The sequence below is a fragment of the Colias philodice genome, chromosome 17, assembly GCF_061535455.1.
Source record: "Colias philodice isolate Cphi_HAF_F1 chromosome 17, ilColPhil1 Martin Lab GWU primary, whole genome shotgun sequence".
Taxonomy (NCBI): Eukaryota; Metazoa; Arthropoda; class Insecta; order Lepidoptera; family Pieridae; genus Colias; species Colias philodice.
The window spans coordinates 10602971-10626546 of NC_143102.1; the positions used below are offsets into that span (position 1 = coordinate 10602971).

The 23576-nt window shown below is 32.8% G+C and overlaps 1 long non-coding RNA gene across 1 annotated transcript in view; it reads right to left on the minus strand.

The window, feature by feature from the left end:
* The window catches only part of LOC149481325 (uncharacterized), a 350361-nt gene extending 344035 nt beyond the window's left edge, over positions 1-6326 (minus strand). Inside the window, exon 1 of the long non-coding RNA XR_016316904.1 lies at positions 6273-6326. This is a non-coding gene — a long non-coding RNA (uncharacterized LOC149481325). The remainder of the gene's footprint in view (positions 1-6272) is intronic.
* Positions 6327-23576: the final 17250 nt, after the last annotated feature.

Sequence of the window (23576 nt, forward strand, 5' to 3'; positions counted from 1 at the left end):
GCGCGGGCGAAGCCGAGGGCGGAAAGCTAGTGGTATATATTATTGTTAATTAGGTATTATAATTATAAATTGATATGACAAAAAGTGTAGGTATCTGGGACATGTTTTTATGTCATTTCCTAGATAGATCTATAGGGCTCTATTCTCCGATTATAATTAATAGTTGTTATTGATAATTGAAGGCCCTTTTTTAAGCAAAACACACCAAAACAAACACTACGCATGTCCGTTTCAAAATAATCGCCGCAGAGTAAACACTTGCTATACCTATTAACTGAAGAGTGAAGCTACAATAGCTACATTTTCGCAATCTATTTAGCCTGTATATTACACCAAGGACGGTAGAGGGGGGTGACATGGCGAGGCGGGGGAGGGGGGGGCGAGGTATCGGAGTAAACAAAGCAGTTAACATATGTAATGCTTGTTATTGTTATTTTTTAATAACCAGTTTTTTATTGACACGACCGTTTAGAGCGTAGAGATTTTAATATTTTAAGTGATGGTAAGCAAGGATGCGCTTTATTATTACACGCTTTATATTAGCTTCACCTGTATGTTTGTTTGTTTGTAACCGACTTCGTTCAAACTTTGTAGATTTATTGAGGACCGATGACAATACACTAATTTGATAAAATTTTCTATTTTTTAGTTCGGTTTTCTATAAAAAGCGTGTTTTTTTAGTTTTATTAAACTATTATTATTTTTACTTACTTTTGAATTTTAATCAATGTTTGCATTAATTATTATGGTGTTTTATTGTAATGTGGTAATAGTAAATTCAGTAGTACTTGGCGTTTTGTTGATAAGTTACATCTATACTAATATTAAAAATACTAATATTAAAGCTGAGGAGTTTGTTTGTTTGAACACGCTAATCTCGGGAACTACTGATCCGATTTGAACAATTATTTCGGTGTTAGATAGCCCATTTATCGAGGAAGGCTATAGAATATAGACTATATTATACTCATATACTATCATCACGCTAAGACCAACAGGAGCGGAGCACTGCGGGTAAAACCGCCGAGCAAAGCTAGTTTTATATAAGTGACCTCATATTATTTGGGACATCTTAATTTGTCCTTCTGATTGATTGTTTTTCAGCAAAAAGGGGATATATTCAGCTGTAATGACGTCGCGTCGTTGCCTGCTGTGCTAGGCCATTATTTTCCCTTGTTTAGACAATCATCGAACCCGGGTCTTCCCTGTTGAGTGTTGAATGATAATTTTCAAATTGTTTACCTACCTACATATATGTATAAATTGCCAAAAAAGTATAATCTGCAGTTTTACTGATTATTTATTCCAAACACACGCAAAGTTTGTTATATTAATAAAATAAAATAGACATAAACAAAATAATTCTGTAAAACTTATTGAGGATTTCAATTGATGTTTATATTTGGGGAAGCAACTAAATATATTTCTGTTTTCTGTTTGAGCGAGTCGTTTTATTTGTTACATTTACAATTTCCAATAACAGGCATGTAATACAAGAAGATTATATTTCCTTATAGAGTAATAATTTGAATAAATATCAAATATTGAATACAATTCATACGGACCTGTCTCGCTGACCCAGCGATCGACTTTCCAAACCACACGGCTTCTTGTTATTTTGTATAACAAATTGAAACACTATTTACACCGATATGTAACAATTTGTACAACTGTTATCTATGCGATTATACTATAATATATTAGTTTATTTAGATTTTACTTTTCTATTTTTTGTATTACTTTCATTCTATTATAAGCTGATATTGTGACATAACATTATATTGTTAACCGAAGTCACCTTCTAACATATTCCTCTAGAACTGAAAATGTTTGACAATTTTTGGTCTTTAACTTCTTTCCTATTTGGTATTAAAATACATGCATGGCACATACGAACAAGCAACACATTCTTAAAATAATGTTTTGAGGCACTGAAAATCAGCCTTACTTCTAAGGTCAGGATAACTCTTCCAACATACGTCGACAGTTTCTTTTGTTACAGTTTATTAGTTTTTCTCCATTTTTTCTTTTCTTGTACATATATTTATTGTATTATCTAGGGATATTTTGTGACCTCTCCAAGGCATTTGACTGCGTTGAACATTGTACTTTGTTACGTAAACTTAATCACTATGGAATAAAAGGAAAAGCCCAGAACCTCATAGCGTCATACCTGCATGATAGGATACAGACTGTAGTTGTTAATGGAGAACGTTCTAGCGGTGCGTCAATTAACATTGGTGTTCCACAGGGGTCAATTTTAGGTCCCTTCTTGTTCTTGGTATATGTCAATGATCTTCCCTATTATTTGCAGGATAGGTGTGAAATAGTTCTGTTTGCAGATGATACCTCATTAATTTTTAATGTGGACAGGCATGACCCAAATGTCGACGAAGTGAACAGTGCTCTTTTACACATATCTGAATGGTTTACTGCCAATAATTTATTATTAAATGCCAAAAAAACCACTTGTGTTGAATTTTTACTTCCTAATGTAAAAAAGTTGAACAGAGATATTACCTTGAACGGGGAGGTATTGCATCCTACTGAGTCTACTGTATTTCTAGGGTTAACATTGGACGAGAAACTACAGTGGGGAGCCCATGTCAACACCGCTGCAGGTAAGCTCAGTTCTGCTGCATATGCAGTCCGAAAAATAAGGCATCTCACCGATGAAGATACGGCTAGATTGGTTTATTTCAGCTACTTTCATAGCATAATGTCCTATGGAATTCTACTGTGGGGCAGGGCTGCAGATATAGAAACTATATTTATCTTACAGAAAAGAGCCATTCGCTCTATATATAATTTACGTGCTCGGGACTCACTAAGAGATCATTTTAAGAATACTGGTATCCTTACTGTACCATCACAGTATATATTTAATAATATTTTGCATGTACACAAAAGCTCTGACTTACACACAAGAGTAGGAGATAGACACGATTATGGCACAAGGAACAAGAATAGAATTGAAATGCCATTTTTCCGATTAGCTAAAGTTAAAAATTCATTTATGGGTCAAGGTATACGCTTATACAATAGAATTCCTCACAATATTAAAGAGTTTAGTAGTTCTAAATTTAAAACTTACATAAAAAATGTACTAGTTCAGAGAGCGTACTACAGTATTCAGGAATATATGGACGATAAAGACCCATGGAGGGTTGTCGCGTAAAAACCACAGGACAGTTCTTTGGCATATTATGTAGTTAGGTAGATATAAGTTACATATTATGTAAATTTATTGACATTATTTAAAAGAGCAACTATGGAGTTTCTTGCCGATTCTTCTCCATAGATACTGCTTTCCGAATCGGTGGTAAATGTTAAAAATACTATGTAATGACGATTCGAAAGTGCTACTAAATAGTAGTCTAATTGAATAAATGAATGTTTGAGTTTGAGTTTGAGTTTGTTTTGAGTTTTATTTGCAAAAAAGTCCTTCTATTTCTTATGTACAACTCATTTTACAAAACAAAGTATTTGAAAGTTTTTAAGTTCTTGTTTTTATATACATAATAAAAAAACTATTACTTTAATCTGTTCGTATTGGTGTAAGCGGCAGCCGCGGCTAACGAGACACCGTATTTTGGGAGATGTTGACGTTAATAGTCGGATTTATTTATATATTTTGTTTCCTCGTTTATCGCCCGGAATAGACACGGCCATAATGAGCTTATTTAGCTTAACCGGTTGTAGGTTCTTTGGTTCATATGAGGTCCTGGGTTTGAGCGGTGTGGATGTTAATTGAGTGCTTGTTATGTAAAAATATTGTTATTTTTAAATGGTTTTAGGAATAAATGGTTAAACTATTGTTTGGAGCCTGTGAAGATTATTTCAGATGTCATAAAAGAACTTAGACATGATTTCAATGACATATAACCCTTGTAGACCGTACCTATCTGGCTATGTAATAACAATGAACGAGTGATAAGCATATAAGATGAGCTAAAATTCTGCAAAATTTTTTGTTTTTTGAATAGTTAAACTGCTTACATTAATGATCCTTAAAGACCTGATAAACATTGGAGAATGCAAGTAATTATACTTAGTTAGCGTACCTTTACACGGTTTTTAACTAACACATTTAAGCTACGCTTAACTAGCACAGCACTAGAAAGCACCTAGATTAGTTCTTACTCTTTCTATACATTTTCATGCAACTGTTCCATCAAACTAAATCGCAGCTGAACCAAAACAAAGATAAATTATATGAATTATCCAATCGTCCTTAACAATATTATATTGAAATTAATATAATCCTATTTAATTATAAGTGTGCGTCGGTGTGCAGCTGATTAATTGCCTCTAGTATGTTAATTTTGCAACCTTGATATACAATACTGGCATACACTGTGACACTACCTCTACATAAATGTATCAACCTTTAAACACCCTTAAAACTTTAGCAGTAGAGTTCAAAATCCCATGAACGTATTTAAGGTATTAAACATGAGTTGTAGACTGTACCTCAAGTGGGTAATAGAATACAATAGATTCATTATTCGCCAAATAAACAGCTCTTTATATAGAGTATAATTATTTTTTATCTTATTATATGGTTTGTACTTTGTAAACAATGATATATTTAATGTGTATTTATTGTGTATTTTTTCACAGTATATTATAATATAAAGTTAGTATAGGTAAAGATAATATTTATTATTATAAATTACCATATTCTATACAACTAATTATTTATTATTCTTATGCCTATTGTTACAAATACGTACCTATTTGATTTTAAAAGACTAAGTTAAATCAATAAGAAACCTGTTAGTTTCTATTTTTAAGAAAGCAACATAAATGCATTATTACAATTTAATTATAACTGGTCTATTGTTATCTTCTCAAAGGAATGAATGAGATTCATCTTTTAGTTCCACTTTTATAAAAAGTGTGCGCAAACTCCTGTGTACTCGTTTCTGTAATAAGAAAATTGTCCTTGACATATTTCTTATGTTTCTCTACATAATGTGGAGGTAATGAACATTGCTATTAATTAAGTACAGAAGGGTTTCTGTTGGCTGGAAATTTCTATGAATTCGAAGTTAATTTTCCATATAGTATAAGCAATATTTCTAATTAGAAAAAAAATAAAGGATTTTCTCAATGGCTTTAACGTTTATTGACATACTAGCTTTCCGCCCGCGGCTACGCCCGCGTTGTCTAAAACCTAATAAATTATATACTAAAACCTTCCTCCTGAATTAATCTTTTTATTAAAAAAAAAACGCATCAAAATCCGTTGCGTAGTTATAAAGATTTAAGCATACATAGGGACATAGGGACAGAGAAAGCGACTTTGTTTTATACTATGTAGTGAAGCTAACAGGCAAAAAGACACATATAGATACTATTTTAAAAGGATAAAACTCTTTGATACATTGATAGTTTTTGATGGTAAGAAAAGCCAATTATAAACCTAATCGTACTAAAATATTTTAAAACTTCAACATAAAAATAGAAAAAAAAGCTTTCATATTCATAGCAATATGACAACTTTCGCTACAATTTGTTAAAATTAATGAGTTCATTTCATTCTGATGTTAATCTTATCTTAATCCGTGGTCTATTATATAGAAAACTTGATTTTTTAATGCGATGAGAAAGGAACTAGTATGTCACCAAAAGCTTTTATTTGTAGATAATTAATCCTACTAATATTAACGTGAAAGTTAGAACGTATGGATGTATATCTGTTACCCTTAACGCCAAAATCACGGAACAGACGGTAATGATGTAACTGACTTCGAAAATAACAGATAGGTAAGCTATAGAAATACAAATTCTGCCCTGGATGAAACCAGCCCAGTTAGTAAACTATAGATATACCTAAATAAAAAAAAGTAGTACCTAAGTAGTTGTTTTAACTAATTAAATTTTCGATTTGTTGGTTTTATCTTCATGTGGTAAGTACCTAGAATAATAACTGTTTAACATTTTAAAACCTTACAAAAACAAAGATACTATCCGGCCAGAGCCGGTGTGAATGGCTAGTAAATAACTAAAGAAGTAAATTATTAAGATGTGGAAGTAGGAAGGTTTTATTTCTCCAGAGAAAATGGGAGAATCCTCGAGAGTCTACTTGAATGGCCTGCTTTTAGGCCCCGACAGCTGTTAGAAAATATACAGGGTGTCCCACTGTTGGTATACTAAGCTCAAAGGAGGTTATAGTTTTGCATACGCTGAGTACGTAAAAATACTTATAAAATTCCAGACGCAGTTTTTTTTCAAATAAATGAATTCTAAAAACTCTATGTGTACACCCCTAACAAGCAGCCCGCTCTACTTGGCCACCCGCACGTGGGCTATCGTTTAAGATTATGTCTTAATAGACAAAATGCAAAATTAGCAAAGCGGTATATGCCGGCTGCGCGAAGCTAGAGAAGAAAACATGGATTTTCAGGAAAAAATTAGCAAAACATTTTTGATGTTATTTTGTTGTTTAAGTATTTTTTACGTGATCAATGTATGCAAAACTACAAGTCCCTTCGCGCTTAGTATACCAATAGTGGGACACCCTGTATATGTACTAGTGGTCCGCCCCGGCTTCGCTTGTGGTACATATTTCGCAATAAAATGTAGCCTATGTCCTTTCTCGGGTATCAAAATATCTCCATACCAAATTTCATGCAAATTGGTTCAGTAGTTTAGGCGTGATTGAGTAACAGACACACAGACAGAGTTACTTTCGCATTTATAATATTAGTATGGATTATAATATTATGTATTAGGGAATAGTGAAAAAACTTCAACTGGATGATTCACGAGTGTGTTATAAAAGGATTTGCTACTAAATACATATTAATTTAGATGGGAATAGGATATGATGTGCATGATTAATTAAATTTGCTGTATGAGAAAGATGGTATACTTTTATTAGACGACCCAGTTATATGCAGTAACTTCCACAAGTGTGTGGAGGGTGTGGCAATTTCATCTTCATTATGTTTTTGTTAATTCATTTACATTTAATTTTAGTATACTCAATTAAATTTTCACTCCATTTGTACGTATATTATCTGCTTGAGCATAAATTGATAAATGTATGTAAAAAATAATGAAGAGCTCTTGTTTCTTTGTTTGCATTGTCCAAAAATTATGAAAATTTCTGACAAGTTGTTTATGTTTTATAGCTCAACCATCAATAATTAATTAATTATGGTAGTCTGAAAGAAAGTTCTTTTAAAATTACTTCTTCTTGACTTTTCATAGTTCTATAACTCTATAAATATAATACCTATTACTATACCATCAAAAAGATCCAGAAACAAAATAAATATCAACAAAGAATACAGCTACCAATTTCAGAAGCATTGCACCAACATTACCCCCATAATACAGCGTGGATAATACAGTAAATACGCGTTCAAATTACATAACAACTATTCATTTACTCGCAATACATTTAGTAACGCTATATAGTAAAAAAACAAATCCATACAAAGGCTCTTTCAACATCCACGCACACCCGCGCACGTGTGAAGTGTAAGTGGTGCGCGTGTGTGCGTCTCTGCTGTTTGCTGTGTGTCAGCCTCGAATGGCGGTCGATGACATGGTCATAGATTGTGTGCTGCAGATGTGGTGTGGTCACGTGATCACTTTGTTTGTACCGAATATATTAGTATGACAAGGGGATTGTGAATTGTGAGGGAAAGCGTGAAAGATCACATCACTTTATTATTAGTACATATTTGACATTGCTACTAACGATATGTTGTATTCGTTGTACTTTTATATGTGGGTCAATTCTATCAATTACGCAGTATAAGCTCATATTATATACATATCAAATAAACAATTGTTTTGGACGATTCTGCTGAATCACATACCATTCAAATCTTAAGAAATAACTATTGATTTTTCTTACATTTAAACTAAATTTACTGTCATAAAACTTAATTTCAGCTCAGTAGAGGTTGCCTCTACAATCTCCTAGACTCAGCGGCATAAAACACTTCAACATCCACTACATCTACACAATTAATCTATGACGCCTAGCAACAGTTTGCTTTAAGTTGCGCAAGTCCGCTCGATTCGAAGGTTCACCGTTCAAATAAACAACATATTGTAATTTAAACATGCACTAGCTATCAGCCCGGCTTCTCTTGATAACGTGTTCGATCTAATAAATATCGTGATGGCTCTGTGATAAGACATCAAGATAATATCACGGGTCGCAGGTTCAAACCCCTTGGTTTAGATTGCCTTATCTGAATTGGAAAAGTTTTGAATCAAAATCTAAATTATTATTTGGTGATTTATTGAAGAATCACGTGAAATAAAAGTAGATGTTAAGTATAGAGTGAAGTATAGAAAACATTGGTTTATTTCAGTTTCACTTTTTTATTTTTAAGTAGACGCTGGGATGATTTCATAGTTAGAACATGTCGTTTAGGTATTATGACAGTTGAAATTAGGGTACATTAGTAGTATGCTCCTCGCGGCTTCGCTCGGGAGCATGAAGTTTATCCCAACAAGATTTATTTTCGTGAAGTACCATTGCAATGAAAAAAATATTATTAGACTCATGTAACCATATCAAATCAAGCTTTTATCACCAAACTAGGCATTTCTTAATAGCATTCTTGTATTGTTATTTTAATCTCATTGTTATGTTCATATTACAGCTTTCGCAATTTTCATGTACAACTTTGAAAATTGCGACAACCTCTCTTGTTTACTAAACGACCAAACATCAAGTGGCGCTAATATTCGCTGTTCAAATAGTTAACAATAAAGATCTTAAATCTCGCTTAGCATTTAAATTGCTTGGATTTCCTAACCTATGAATAATATTATAAGTTTAAACGCTAGTTTGTTTTCACTCTATCCCTATGTTGTGAAACGTATTTTTTGAGTTGTTAGATTTTATCATAACTTGACAAAAGTTTAATACAAAAAAGTGTATAGATGGGATATAAGAATTAGGAAGATTCTATGTTATTAATTATATTAGTCCCCGCCCCGGCTTCGCCCATGGTACTTGTCTACGTTTGCTCTCGATGCGAACCATCCTCGTACTTCGAGGAATATAAAATCGGTTCAGCCGTTCTCGAGTTTTGCGCTTACCAACACATTTGGCGATTCATTTTGCACGCCTCATAAGCGAAGCGTTGAGGTGGGTACTACTGTCACTTCGCGCAAAACATCTGATTTTTCAAACTTAAAATGTCTTTATGTATCATACATTGCACTTGTAAGATAATACATACACACACATATTAAGAAAAAACACTATTTTTAACGTTCATGATATTTTTGATGTCATTTTTGTTATTTAAACTAGTTAAAAAACAGTTTAAAAAAGTTCTGTCTTGGACGTCCGTGTGTCTGTATGTGCGGATCCTTTTTCTTGTTAACACGATAGCGACCGAAATACTTTACTAATCGAGTCTTTTTTTTTCTCTTACGCTTGAGTATGCTCAGGAATAGAACCCTTTCATTTTTCAGGGTCTGATTCGATGTGGTTTAATTGTTATTAAATAAACAAAAATAATAATTAATAAATATTTATTAAAAAAAAAATTATGAGGCGTGCACTTTTGGATTTTCCAAATTATTTTATTATAATATAGATGTACTAATGTTAATGAAAATTAGACAATTAATTATAATATTATATTATATATGATATTATTACCTATGCTTTGTACTTTTCAAAGATATTTAGATTCTTTTATAATGATCATATACTATGTTTTTCAATGTATCTCATGATTTAACTTTCTCTTTTATACGCTGGTAAATATTTAAAGATTGACCGCAAAGCTTACTCAAAGGTCAGATAGATACAATAGATACAATGTATTTTATGCCCTTTAATCTTAACATTTCAATCGGAAGGAAACATTGAAAAATTTAGTGATATAGAATGTAAAAAATATATCTAAACAACAAAGAAATAAGGTTGTGCTTTGTGTTTTTGTAGGAAATAATCTGTGGAAATAATCTTTGTTACCACTAACTAAACTTATTTTACAAATCTTTAACACAAGTAAAGTGTTACATTATATTTATATTTTAATATCTCCATGATTTTTTCAGTTGCAACTTAAAAATAGGAACGAGAAAATGCTGATAATATGTCGATTTTCTTTTCAATAATTGTATAAGAAACCGAACTATAACTATTTGGTAAGTCTAGTTTATCTATAGCTTTGTGTGTGCAAAATAACTTTTTATAAATGACATAGACTTTGGGTATGAAAAAAATTATATCGTATGTCTTAAACAAATAAGTTTCTAACAAATGCTACTTAATTTTTACAAGTATATTGACAAACTAGCTGCGCTCCGCGGTTTCACCCGCGTGGCTCCGCTCCTGTTGATCTTAGCGTGATGATATATATAGCCTACTAGGTTTCCGCCCGCGCAATCAAAGAAAAACCCGCATAGTTCCCGTTCCCGTGGGGTTTCCGGGATTACATCATTTTCCCGGGATAAAAAGTAGCCTATGTCCTTTCTCGGGTATCAAAATATCTCCATACCAAATTTCATGAAAATTGGTTCAGTAGTTTAGGCGTGATTGAGTAACAGACAGACAGACAGAGTTACTTTCGCATTTATAATATTAGTATGGATAGCCTTCTTCGATGAATGTGCTATCTAACACCGAAATAATTTTTCAAATCGGACCAGTAGTTCCGGAGATTAGCGCGTTCAAACAAACAAACAAACTCTTTAGCTTTATAATATTAGTATAGATATGTATATACATATATAGGTTTAGACGATCGAAGCTTCCATATATTATATAGAAACCTTTTATTTTTACATCCGATTCATAACTCTTTATGTAAGTATTTGCGAAGTTAATAAGAAAATCTTTGTTTGTCTCAATAATTGGAGACGAGGCCAGGCGTGTTTGTATGTTGATATAATATTTTGGATCCACGCTCGTTTTTATATTGGTTTTGAGCTTAATGTGTAAAGCAAGGTTATATCAATAATTGTTTAAAAATAATTGCTAAAGATAACATGTGATATTATCAAGATTTTAAGATGATTGTTTTTTATAGGAAGTGGTTCGTGTTAGATTTTGAATGTTTGTGTAGTGAACTCTACAGAAAGATGGAAATGATGAAAAAAATCAATAATTTTCCAACTTTTATTGTTTTTAAAAATCGTTTATCGAATATAAACGATGTGTAATAAAAATTCAAATACTGCATATTTTTAAACATTCATCAAATTATTAGCCTTTAAATTATACATGATTAATAATAATTAATGGACAATTGAACAGACAGACAAGTTTATTTAAAATATTTTTAGTAAGAAGAACGTTCTTTCAATTTTTTATAAATATTGTAAAATTATATCTACTTATATCGACTGGAAAAGTATGTACCAACACCTTTAACTTTTGAAACTGTATGAGTTTTGCAGAATCGAACCTCGATCTTTTCAGTAAAGCGCTAATCACGATTCCCGAGGGTTGATTGACCTTTATGTATATTATTTACGTACCCCAAATACTAGTTTCAATCTACTAGTCGTGTTTACAGAACGCCTACAGCTATTACATAAACAACTTTTCCAGATAGACTTTACATAATGTTGTAAAGCAAATATTAGATATTCATTCGACTAAAAATCTTTCAAAAGCACTTTTATGTCACATCAACTAGCTGTGCCGCGCGGTTTCACCCGTGGACGAATCCGCAATATATTCCTATATTAGTGTAAAGTTTCATCAAAATCCGCCCAGTAGTTATTTCGTGAAAGAGTAACAAACATACAAAATAGACAATTTTGTGATTGATCCTTGCAAAAAAAATCCATTGAGACTAAAAAATAGCAGTTATTTCTTCAAACATCGTAATATTAACGAATTGAAATCCCAAAAACGGCTTTTTCTTGTTATACCTGTACTACGTTCCTCCCTGTATTTATAAGTAAGATGTAAGACAGTAGGTTTTTGGAGATAAAATTGTATTAAGCTATTTTTTTCGTTGTATTTTTTAAATAAAACTTATATGGAAGAAATCAATCAACTTTCACGAAAAACTAAAATCATTTATAAGCAAATTTCTTTGTCGTGTTTTCACTTTATATACCGTGGATGTTTGTATATAAGAGAGAAGTTTTCTTTGATCTACGGTCTTCAACGAACCGTTGACTTCTGTTCTCCAAAAAATCATAGATCCTCACTCATAAATAAAGCCGTCCAATATCTGTATTTTATTTTTAATTAATTAATTAGCTGTAGCGAACAAAATATGGCATATGTTTTTTTGTGTAGATTGCGATAATTTCCCGGGGCTAATAGTGTATCAGCACTTACAATACAATACCTATTTCTATCTTCTAGGCATTGAGTCCAGTCTGGCCGGATAAGCGAATAACTATATACTAACCTAAAAAGAAGAGTTCAACCTTTTTAGGTTACTGATCATCTGTTTATTCTGTGGTAATTTTAAGCTAACCTCGGCCTAAACAAATCCACAAATTGTGTAATGTGTCGAACTGTCGATGTGCGCAAGGTTTGTTTGTGTTCGACAATGCCTTGTTATCGATTCATTTTAAATCGCAAAGGTTAGGTTAGGATACCAAAAATATAATCGGGTTAGGGCTTCGTAGTTTCTTTTACGGACAAATTCATGATGATTTCATATCTCTACTTTACTTACTCACTGCTTGCATCTCTCTCAAGTTATATTTTCATTTAAACGTGCAAATATTATCATCATTCTTTTTTTGTAGATATCGTAATCAGTAAATTCAGTAAATAAGTGACCTAAACTTTTGAGGTATTCTGAATTTTCACATAACCTAAAACTTTGGTTGCCTGTTAGTTTCGGATGTTAGATACCTTCACTAAATAAAGGTTCAATACACACAAATAAACGTAAAAAGGGCATTACAGTAAATAATAATTTGCTGTACCACCCGCACAGAGGCAGGAATAGAGCAGCAGTGAGGTTTGAACAACAAAATAATAATTTATTCAGCCAAGGTCATCTATTTGCGACCGCTATCCCTTTGAACGACGCTGTGTTGTAGTAAGGGACCGCTTCATGTAATAGGTATGGTGCTCTGTTTGTGTTTTAAAATTTTTTGCATATTTAAATACCTGTTTAGTTAATGTTTCATTCCCTACTTACTAGCTTCTCGATGTTCAGTTACTTTTCGTACTTTTTTCATGTGGAGTCAAATCGCATATGGCTACGTCCTTTAAACTCAAACCGTATTTTAAACCTACTAGACTCGTATCATATTATTATTTTATGTAAAAAAATACGAAAATATTTATAATCTAAAAATGATTATTTTCACACCGGGGCGCCCGCGGATTACAATCGAAAAATCCTTCGAATATTTATATGAATAGCCTTAGAACTAGTGTGCCTTTTTAATAAAGTAGCACCTCGTTAAGTCGAACCTCGATAAGTCAAAAACCTCCAAATCTCGAAAAAATGTCTTGTTCCCTTCCTTTCAAACCCGAAAACCTCCGTAACTTGAAATCTTGGCCCTCTGTTAGTCGAAATAATCACCGAGTCCCTCCAAGCCATTTTGGTACATATTTTCACTCTATAACTCGAAAAATTAAATTTGACCTCTGTAATTCGAACAAGGCAACATTTTATTTTACAATCTTTATCTTTATAACTTGATCATTTGGACTTTAACAACTTGCCGACAGTGCAGTACAGTGTACACTATAATTGTTTCTTAGAAAACATTTTAGGAGTATACGATAATAAATTTATGACTCACGTAAACACGTGTTTCCATTAAGTAGGTAGGTATCTGATGACGAAATTATCAGTAGCTCAGAAAACCCATACTAATGATTAAGATGACATAGAAGACGTGAATAGTACATGCGCTCCATTCGTTTTCATCAAAGAGGCAAGAACCGCACTGAATACCTTACGAAATTTTATGGAGCAAACCAGTATCTCTGAAGAAGAAGAATTTTCTGTTCTTTATAGATTAGACAATGCTAGAGAACAACCAAATTATCTAAAGCAAAAAAAATACTGACTTTTTAATGCCATATTTTTTATTGCACGCCTCATAAGCGAAGCGTTGAGGTGGGTACTACTGTCACTTCGCGCAAAACATCTGATTTTTCAAACTTAAAATGTCTTTATGTATCATACATTGCACTTGTAAGATAATACATACACACACATATTAAGAAAAAACACTATTTTTAACGTTCATGATATTTTTGATGTCATTTTTGTTATTTAAACTAGTTAAAAAACAGTTTAAAAAAATTCTGTCTTGGACGTCCGTGTGTCTGTATGTGCGGATCCTTTTTCTTGTTAACACGATAGCGACCGAAATACTTTACTAATCGAGTCTTTTTTTTTCTCTTACGCTTGAGTATGCTCAGGAATAGAACCTTTTCATTTTTCAGTGTCTGATTCGATGTGGTTTAATTGTTATTAAATAAACAAAAATAATAATTAATAAATATTTATTAAAAAAAAAATTATGAGGCGTGCACTTTTGGATTTTCCAAATTATTTTAAAATGATTTGAAATAATGTTGATTTATAAATAATAAATAAAAACATGTTTGTCACGTCTGCAAGTTGAATTTTAATGTACTTTACCTCTCTAACTCAAAATTTATAAGAATAAACCTCAAACTCTTTATGTCGAATCAAAATCCGCCTAAGTCGAAATCCTCCTTAAGTTGAAAACTCTATAACTCGAATTTTTTGGCGTCTCCCTTGATATTCGACTTATAGAGGTGCTACTGTATTTGGCTACTTACTCTTTAAAACTGATAAAGATTATAAAAAAAGGTTTATTATAATTAGAAACACTTAATCACAATGTTGCATAAAGTCATCCAAATCAATGCGTATTTCTGTATCGAAGTGTAGCAATCGAGATGTTTATGAAGCTATAAATCGAACACTCACTACGATTCGGCCCTGCTCATTGCTAATTGTTATGAAATATGTATACCGATCGATTATTCGATACATTTAATATAATATTTCTGTATTTACACAATGCTTTCTTACACTGTGCTGTTTCATTGATTTCGTAACAAACACACATTGATTGGTCTAAAAATAAACTTTTTTATGGAAGATACGAAACCTATATTTTCATCTATACTAAGCTGAAGAGTTTGTTTGTTTGAACGCGTTAATCTCAGGAACTACTGGTCCGATTTGAAAAATTCTTTCGGTTTTAGATAGCCCATTTATCTGATAAGCATTTATTTAAAACAAGGGCATTTTTCGTATCTTATCAATATACACATAAAAACAAAAAGTAGGAGTATGCAAGTATATTATACTTAATATATAAATACAATAAAAAAAATGTGTGCGTGTACTAGTGTACACAGGTAAGAAGTGAAACTTCTTTATGACTTTATTTTTCAAAAAATAATTTACTATATGCAACTTTACAAAAATACGTCGAATCACGCGTCGTAGGGATAAGAAACAGATGGCGCGCAACGGAATAATGTCACGCGTAACGAAAAAATGTTACACTATTTTTTTTTCCAACCCCGATAAAGAAGTCTCACTTCAATTATTATTTCAGCAGCTTTTTCAATAATGCACTGAAATCCAATTCTGTAATTTACAGAAATAATGACTTATTGCTTCTGAAATATTATTTTGTAAATATTTCGAAACCGTTTTAATTAGTTCGATTTGCAATGGATTCGTGTCACAGATGAAATAACATTGTCTAATAAATAACATAATATAATCGTAAATATGACTTATAAATTCAATAATACTATATTAGCATAATTTATGTTTCATTTCAATACGGCCCTTAGGGCTTACTCACTGTGCAGAATAAATAACTAACTATTTCAATTATGTTTCTGTTAATTCGTGTTTAAATGAGTCTTTATGTGTGATCTTTAAATTTAAATCAATAATTTTAACTACCTACATTACCGTAAAAAATTTAAACTTAACATGAGGGTTAAAAGTTCTACGGTCTACCATCTCTGAATTAATCTGAACTTTTATAAATCTGACTATATTTTAACATAAAACAAGATTATTTATATATCTATAAAGGTTCTTAATAAAAATGAATCGCCAAATGTGTTGCTAAGCGCAAAACTCGAGAACGGCTGAATCGATTTCGTTAATTCTTTTTTTATAATATTTCTTGCAGTACGAGGATGGTTCTTATGGAGAGAAAACGTAAACATGTACCACGGGCGAAGCCGGGGCAGACTGTTAGTGTTGTAAAATACTATAAATATTATATTAAATACTAGCGGTCCGCCCCGGCTTCCCCGCGGTACCTACATGTTTAAACTATCCTATCTCTCAAGTTGGATCGAACTGCACATGGTGTGCGAATTTTATTATAATCGGTTAAGTGGTTTAGGAGTCCATTGAGGACAAACATTGTGACACGAAATTTATATATATTAAAGATTGTCGAAACACGTGCAGTGTGTAAGGTCTGTATACAAGCACACAATTTAGAGGTCTTATGTTGCAACAAGGTCCCAATCTGGCGACCTCTGATATTACTTATGTTTATGAAGAGATTGGTTTCCGCCTAAGGTAGATCTAATTGTTATTTTCAAGGAAATCTGTTATTTGTAGTTTTCACGGTACCTAGTGTAGCTATTTATTAGTATTATTGTTATGTATCATTTACAATTTTAATATTGTTGTTTCAATTTTACTGTATTTGTGATATGATAATTTTATATTATTTGAGATTTTTAAAGTACCTACTCAGAAATTTGTTTTCAGCAACGAATAATCTACTTAATATAAAAAGACGTTGACTCATTTATAGTTAAATAGATATTCGCATTTTTCCTATTAGCCTATGTCTTCTGGGTCTTCAGCTACCTATATTCCAAATTTCATTATAATCGGTTCAGTAGTATTTGCGTGAAAGAGTAAAAACATGCATCCATCCTCACAAACTTTCGTATTTATAATATTAGTAGGATAGTAGATTAAACGTTTTGTGCTCTTTTGAAGTGAAACTTCTTTATCGGGGTTGGAACAAAATTTAGTGTAACATTTTTTCGTTACGCGTGTCATTTTTCCGTTACGCGCCATCTTTTTCTTATCCCTACGACGCGTGATTCTACGTATTTCTGTAAAGTTGCATATAGTAAATTATTTTTTGAAAAAGTTTAACTTCTTACGAGTGTACACGCACACATTTTTTTTATTTTGAAATAATTAATGTAATCGTATTTGATCGATGAACATGTTTCAACACATGTTATGGAAGGATGGATACTAAGCCCACGCATGATTTTCTATAATTGCAGTGCTATTTCGGTAGACCTTCATTGTTATAACCAGAATTATATTCGTATAAATAAATTAATTATTTCTGCATTCTATTACATACGTGTATTTCAGTATATAGTTATTATTGGTTGAAGACGCGTGCCGCAGCATAAGAAAGAAAGAAATTATCGGTTAGAAATATATAATTTTAAGAATCCTTTTATATTATACTTTGTTTTGTATCCCTTTATATACAGAATTATGAATCAATCTAAATATAATATATTTTTTAATGTCACATAAAGGGGTCTCCAAAACAAAAATCGCACATAAATATCACAATCGATGAAAAAATAAATAAATTCATAACTAACAGATATTAACCGTGTTTCTTTATTTATAGGGTTTTTTAAATAATTTAGCGAAAGTAATTTGTATCAATCTACATAGAAATCTCGTCCATATATCAGTGGTAACACGGTCACATGAAAGATTCTAGGTCAGCGGTTTTTAGTTAGTGCTTAACCTTATTTATTGTTAAAACTCTAGGGGTTATAGATTAGACTATTTACAGACATACCATTTTGTAAAAAACGTGTTTGTAAATACAAATTAACTGGTCATTTTTTGAATATTCAATTAGCAGACGAAAACTACTTAAAAATTAAAATACTATCGCTTACAGATTAAATAACAATTTAGTATTATAAATTCAAAACATAATCGAACACTTAACTGAATTCCAACAACACAGATACCGCCAAAATCGATTTATAATCTGTTCCAATCAGACGTCAAAGTTTCATTGACCTCTGCGCACATGTTTAATCTTTGTCAATTCGTGGCGAACCAAGGCAAGTGGGTCGCAATCTAACGCCCACGCATATAAATAATCACTGAAAAGAACATTATTACTGGCCTACTTGGACACACTCACAGGAAGACGAGTTTTTATTATAAAATCGCTTGGCGCTAGACGTGATCACGACATATTTTACGGCTTGTTGAGATATAAATACGGTATATAAATTGATGTGCGTGTTGTAAGAACTGTCAAAATACAATGTATAATCGGGCTTCGGTGCCGCATCTGCGCGATTTATGTTTGACGCAATTTTCAGGTGTTTTATTCGTAAATAAGATTGGGACGTTTCTAAATTTAAAAAAGGGTTGATGTAGGTCACGTTGTTGATAAGGGATTTGTTTTTTAAATATCTCCTTACATGCATGTTATTAATATGAATGACCCTCATTTCACGAGTAAATTATACAATGTATAAACCAGATAGGAAATCTATTTTATCACTAGCTTTCCGCCCGCGGCTTCGCCCGCGTTTTAAAAGAAAAACCCGCATAGTTCCCGTTCCCGTGGGATTTCCGGGATAAAACCTTTCCTATGTGTTAATCCAAGTTACCCGTGCTAAATTTCATTGTAATCGGTTCAGTAGTATTTGCGTGAAAGAGTAACAAACACACACACATCCTCACAAACTTTCGCATTTATAATATTAGTAGGACTATTATCAACTGCATTAAAAGTGTGTACCTATTAGATTGAACTGGTGGTAACAAATGACACACAATGTTAATATTTCAGTAATCTTAAAATTTTCTTTCGATACAAAATCCTAGTTCACTTAGTAAATATTTCACAAATACAAACCAAATCTATATTAAAACACGGAATCGCGAGTGACGCGCAAACAAACATGCGTGACAACCAGGAATTGACCCTGGCGAGGCTTGCGGATGTCTCAGTTTTCAATTATATTGCTATAAATACATTCTTTGGTTGGAGATTAACTCTATCGAAATTGCTTTTCCGCTTGTGAAAACTCACGTAGTGAAGGAAAAATAAGTTTTTTCTTTTTTGTTTTATAGGTACCATTCAAATGCTTTATAAATGATATTTTTAAAGAATAGAAAAAAATAGCAACCGAATTTCTTCTACTCTTTCGGTTTAAAAAAAATGTCATTAGTACATTTTTTTTTTCGAAAATAAAAAAAGTCTATATAATATATAAAAGAAACGACTTCCTTCTTATAATAATTTAGAACCCACATTAAGAAAATAAATGCTAATCAACGCAAAGTATTTTTCATAATTACATACAATATTTATAAAAAATTGGTATCAGGCACGTTATAATTTAAAAAAAATCTGTGTAAAATCAAACAAATGAAATGCCTAATCTTTGGTTTAAAAATGTTTGTTTGCTCATACCTACTCCTATAAATTAACATATTAGGATGTCCATGAAGACATGTCATTAATTTTCACGCTTTCTTGAAAATCCCTTTAAAATTATATTTTAATGATTGTAAATTGGTAGTATATTGGATTTAATAACTTAATGACCGGTTGTATAAATAATAGCTACACTATATTTAATTTGCAAAATGACGTATTATAAGTAGATGTTTATTTCAATATGTTATCTATACTTCTATACTAATATTATAAAGAGGAAAGGTTTGTAATTATATATGTATGTATGTATGTATGGTTTTCACGCATAAACTACTGGACCGATTTCAAAAATTCTTTCACCATTAGAAAGCTGCATCTTCACTGAGCAACATAGGCTATATTGCATTTTCAAAAAAAATTAGAGATCCTTACCAAAAATGCAATAATGTAACCCAAGGTATAAAAAATTCCTTAATAAAAGTTCTGTCATCGTGTGCGCTGCGGAATCTATTCCTTGAAGTACGAGGATGGTTCTTATGAAAAAAAACGTAAACATGTAGGTACTTACAACGGGCGAAGCCGGGGCGGACCGCTAGTGTATTATAAATAAATTTCAATTGTTGTTGCGTTGTGGTTAATATATTTTCACTTAATCTCCTATAACATCAAAAATAAAGCTATTATAGTATTATTTACGATACAGTTATTTAATCTCAGTGCACGTAGGAATCGTTTTTGTTATGGCTGTGTACACACGAGTAAATGAAATGTAGAGTTGTCAGTGGAAATATTTTTTCTTATAAACTTATTAAGTACATACCATGTATAATCAATTTAGAACATTCATACCACGTTTATTAGTTTATTAACTTTAGTTTCTCTTCTAGAAGTAACTTGCCACAAAATACAATGTTTTGTTTTAATACATTACGATTTAGGTACAATGAATTAGATTGTGATTGTGCCTTTAAAGCGTCATACTGTACTCATAAAACCACATTGTTCATCTATACGATATACATCTTTATTTTATAATGTTATAAATGAAAAAAAGTGTATTTGTTTGTCTTTCCTTCATTCATGGAGGCTACTGTTCACCGCCATACATTTTTATGTCAATTTACTTTTATTATTCGAGCGAAGTAGCGGGCAAAAAGCTAGTAGAATACAGTAAAGAAATCAATCCACTCTTGTGAGCTAGCCCTAATAATCAACGTAACATGTGACGTGTTAAATTTATACATGTGTTTACATGTTAAAACGTAAAAACTGTCATTTGGATTTGAGTATGTAACACAATGTATGCAAGTTGACCGCACTCACAACTAGATGGCACCAGCTGTCGTATCACGATATTTAGATCTCGCTATCGTTTATCTCACTAAGAATAGTGACCTTCGGCCGCATACAAATGTTCGGTTCGGTTCCGTCCGGTTAGGGCCTGGATACACGCACGCTATACGCTTTCACCTTTGCTGAGACGTTTTAGTGTCAAGTACCCAGATATTCCCGCTGTTATCATAGTGAACTTCCACCCCTGTTGGGATTCACCTTGATAGCACGGCGCGCATCACAGTTATTATTGTCAATAGTCTGTAGTTACGTTTACTCAATAAATACTGTAGTATCAACCAGCATTCACTGTCACCCTTCACCCCCTCCCCTTTACAACTGGCGCCCTGACGTGAGGCCTGTCGACGTGACGTCACCGTGCTACGACGTGCTACGAGATCTGTAGAGCATCTACGAGACAACGTTCGCCTGCGCTACGACGCCTACGAAAGACGACCCACATTATTAATTAATGAGTGGAAGAGGGTTGGAGATTGAGAGGACAAAATCATTTGCAAGGCTTCGAGAGCTTTTGGTGTCTTCCCCAGTTTTTGCCCAAGCGGATGAAACCAACGCTAGTAGCTACGTTTTGGATGCAATTTTGGTGCAGGGGGAGGGTGCCCGCTGGTTTACTCCAGACCACAGCCAGCAATCAACGATTCGAAGTGACCAGGCTACTGCCCCGAACTGCCAAGAACCAGAACTGGATCTTTATCGTCGAAGACGTTTATCAGCGACACGCAGTTCGTGAGCTCTGTGATACAGCAATGTATCGTATTGCCTTAATATTCAACACGGATTCACACCAGTGAACTGGTGTACCATTTGTATTCAAACAAATCCGGTTGAACGAAGGAACCGTGATCGTAACACTTATTAAGTTTTGTTCATTCGAACAATGTTCATGGTACAGAAGGTTCATTCCTGCTTTCGCTAAGATTGCCGAACCACTTACTCGTCTGACCAAGAAAATGCCTGTTGGCAATGGAAACCGAATCGTACCGTATACAATTAAAACTGAAGCTAGTAGCTACGCTGTGGGTGCAGTTTTGGTGCAGGGGGAGAGTGAAACTGAACACTCCTTTGGATTAGCAAGCACCGATTCCAATACACCTGTTGGTGTGTATCATGCCTCGGCTTTAACGAGATATCGTTCTGAAGATGCCGTAGTGCCAGAACCCACTAAGAAGCAAACCACAGACGCTAAAGTTATAACGACCAAGGCTTCTAGAATCGTCAATAAAAGCTACATTCCTGTTCCTGTCCTACTCGTCGGGTCGACTTCATGGACAGAGGGGGAGAATCTGTAACACAATGTATGCAAGTTGACCGCACTCACAACTAGATGGCACCAGCTGTCGTATCACGATATTTAGATCTCGCTATCGTTTATCTCACTAAGAATAGTGACCTTCGGCCGCATACAAATGTTCGGTTCGGTTCCGTCCGGTTAGGGCCTGGATACACGCACGCTATACGCTTTCACCTTTGCTGAGACGTTTTAGTGTCAAGTACCCAGATATTCCCGCTGTTATCATAGTGAACTTCCACCCCTGTTGGGATTCACCTTGATAGCACGGCGCGCATCACAGTTATTATTGTCAATAGTCTGTAGTTACGTTTACTCAATAAATACTGTAGTATCAATCTGCATTTCGTTCAACTTGTCACCCCGACCCTTACAAGTATAGATACATTTTCCTGTTTGTTGTTTTAGTGATGGTTTTAATAATTAAAGATCTGTGTTTTTCGATTGTGAAAATTCAAAATACTCTTGTTTATTTTTTAAATCTGGTATGACGCTTGTTTTCGTAAAACAAAGATAATGTGAATTGGTCTAGTGGTTATTATTATTATAAGCTGAACTACTGAGAACCTTATACTATATTTTATTACCTGAGAACTATTATTAATTTTACTATAATCTATTTGCGCCCTAAAATTGATCTTAAATCGTTTTAGCAGTTTTTGTAGAAAATGTTGGTTTATATATTTCATAAAATAATTGAAACTGATCCAGACTTCATTTAAATCGGGATTTCTTCAATACAGTTAACAACAGAGTATAGAATAATATAATAAAAAACATATATATGTAACTAGTTTTCTGCCCGCGGCTTCGTCCGTGTTTTCAAAGAAAAACCCGATCCCGGGATAAAACCTATCCTATGTCCTTTCTCGGGTATCAAAATATCTCTATACCAAATTTCATGCAAATTGTTTCAGTAGTTAAGGCGTGATTGAGTAACAGACAGACAGACAGAGTTACTTTCGCGTTTATAATATTAGTATGCATTAAAAAAATCTTAAATTCTCCACAGAAAGCAAACAAAAGCTAATATCATGAAATATTCAAATAGTCTCACAATTGTAGAAAATAAAAATAATCTCAGCATTAATAGTCCAAATGCACTGTGTGGGTGGCATCAGGTCATTTCTCTATTTTAAAGTACTTTAACACTCAATTGGTGTCAATGACCTCTTTATTGCTATAGCTTTGTCGCTGAATTTTTTATATGTTTTTAAAAAGTACTGCTTTTCGATTTCTTTGTTTTCTTATCGCGTTTAAAGCTATTTTTGTTTTATTTATTCTTCTATTTTAGTATTTTAATATGTTGTTCCTAATGATGAAGGCCTGTGAATATACCTATTTGTTGTTTTGTTAAACTTTTCAATCAATTTATTGATCTGATTTTAATGAACTTATGCCATTGCGCGTTAGCAACTATGTATTATGTATTCTGTTATCTGTACCATTGCTATAATCCTATAAATTATGCACTAACCTACAATATGAAAAAAACCTTTACCTGAAACAAGAGTAAAATAAA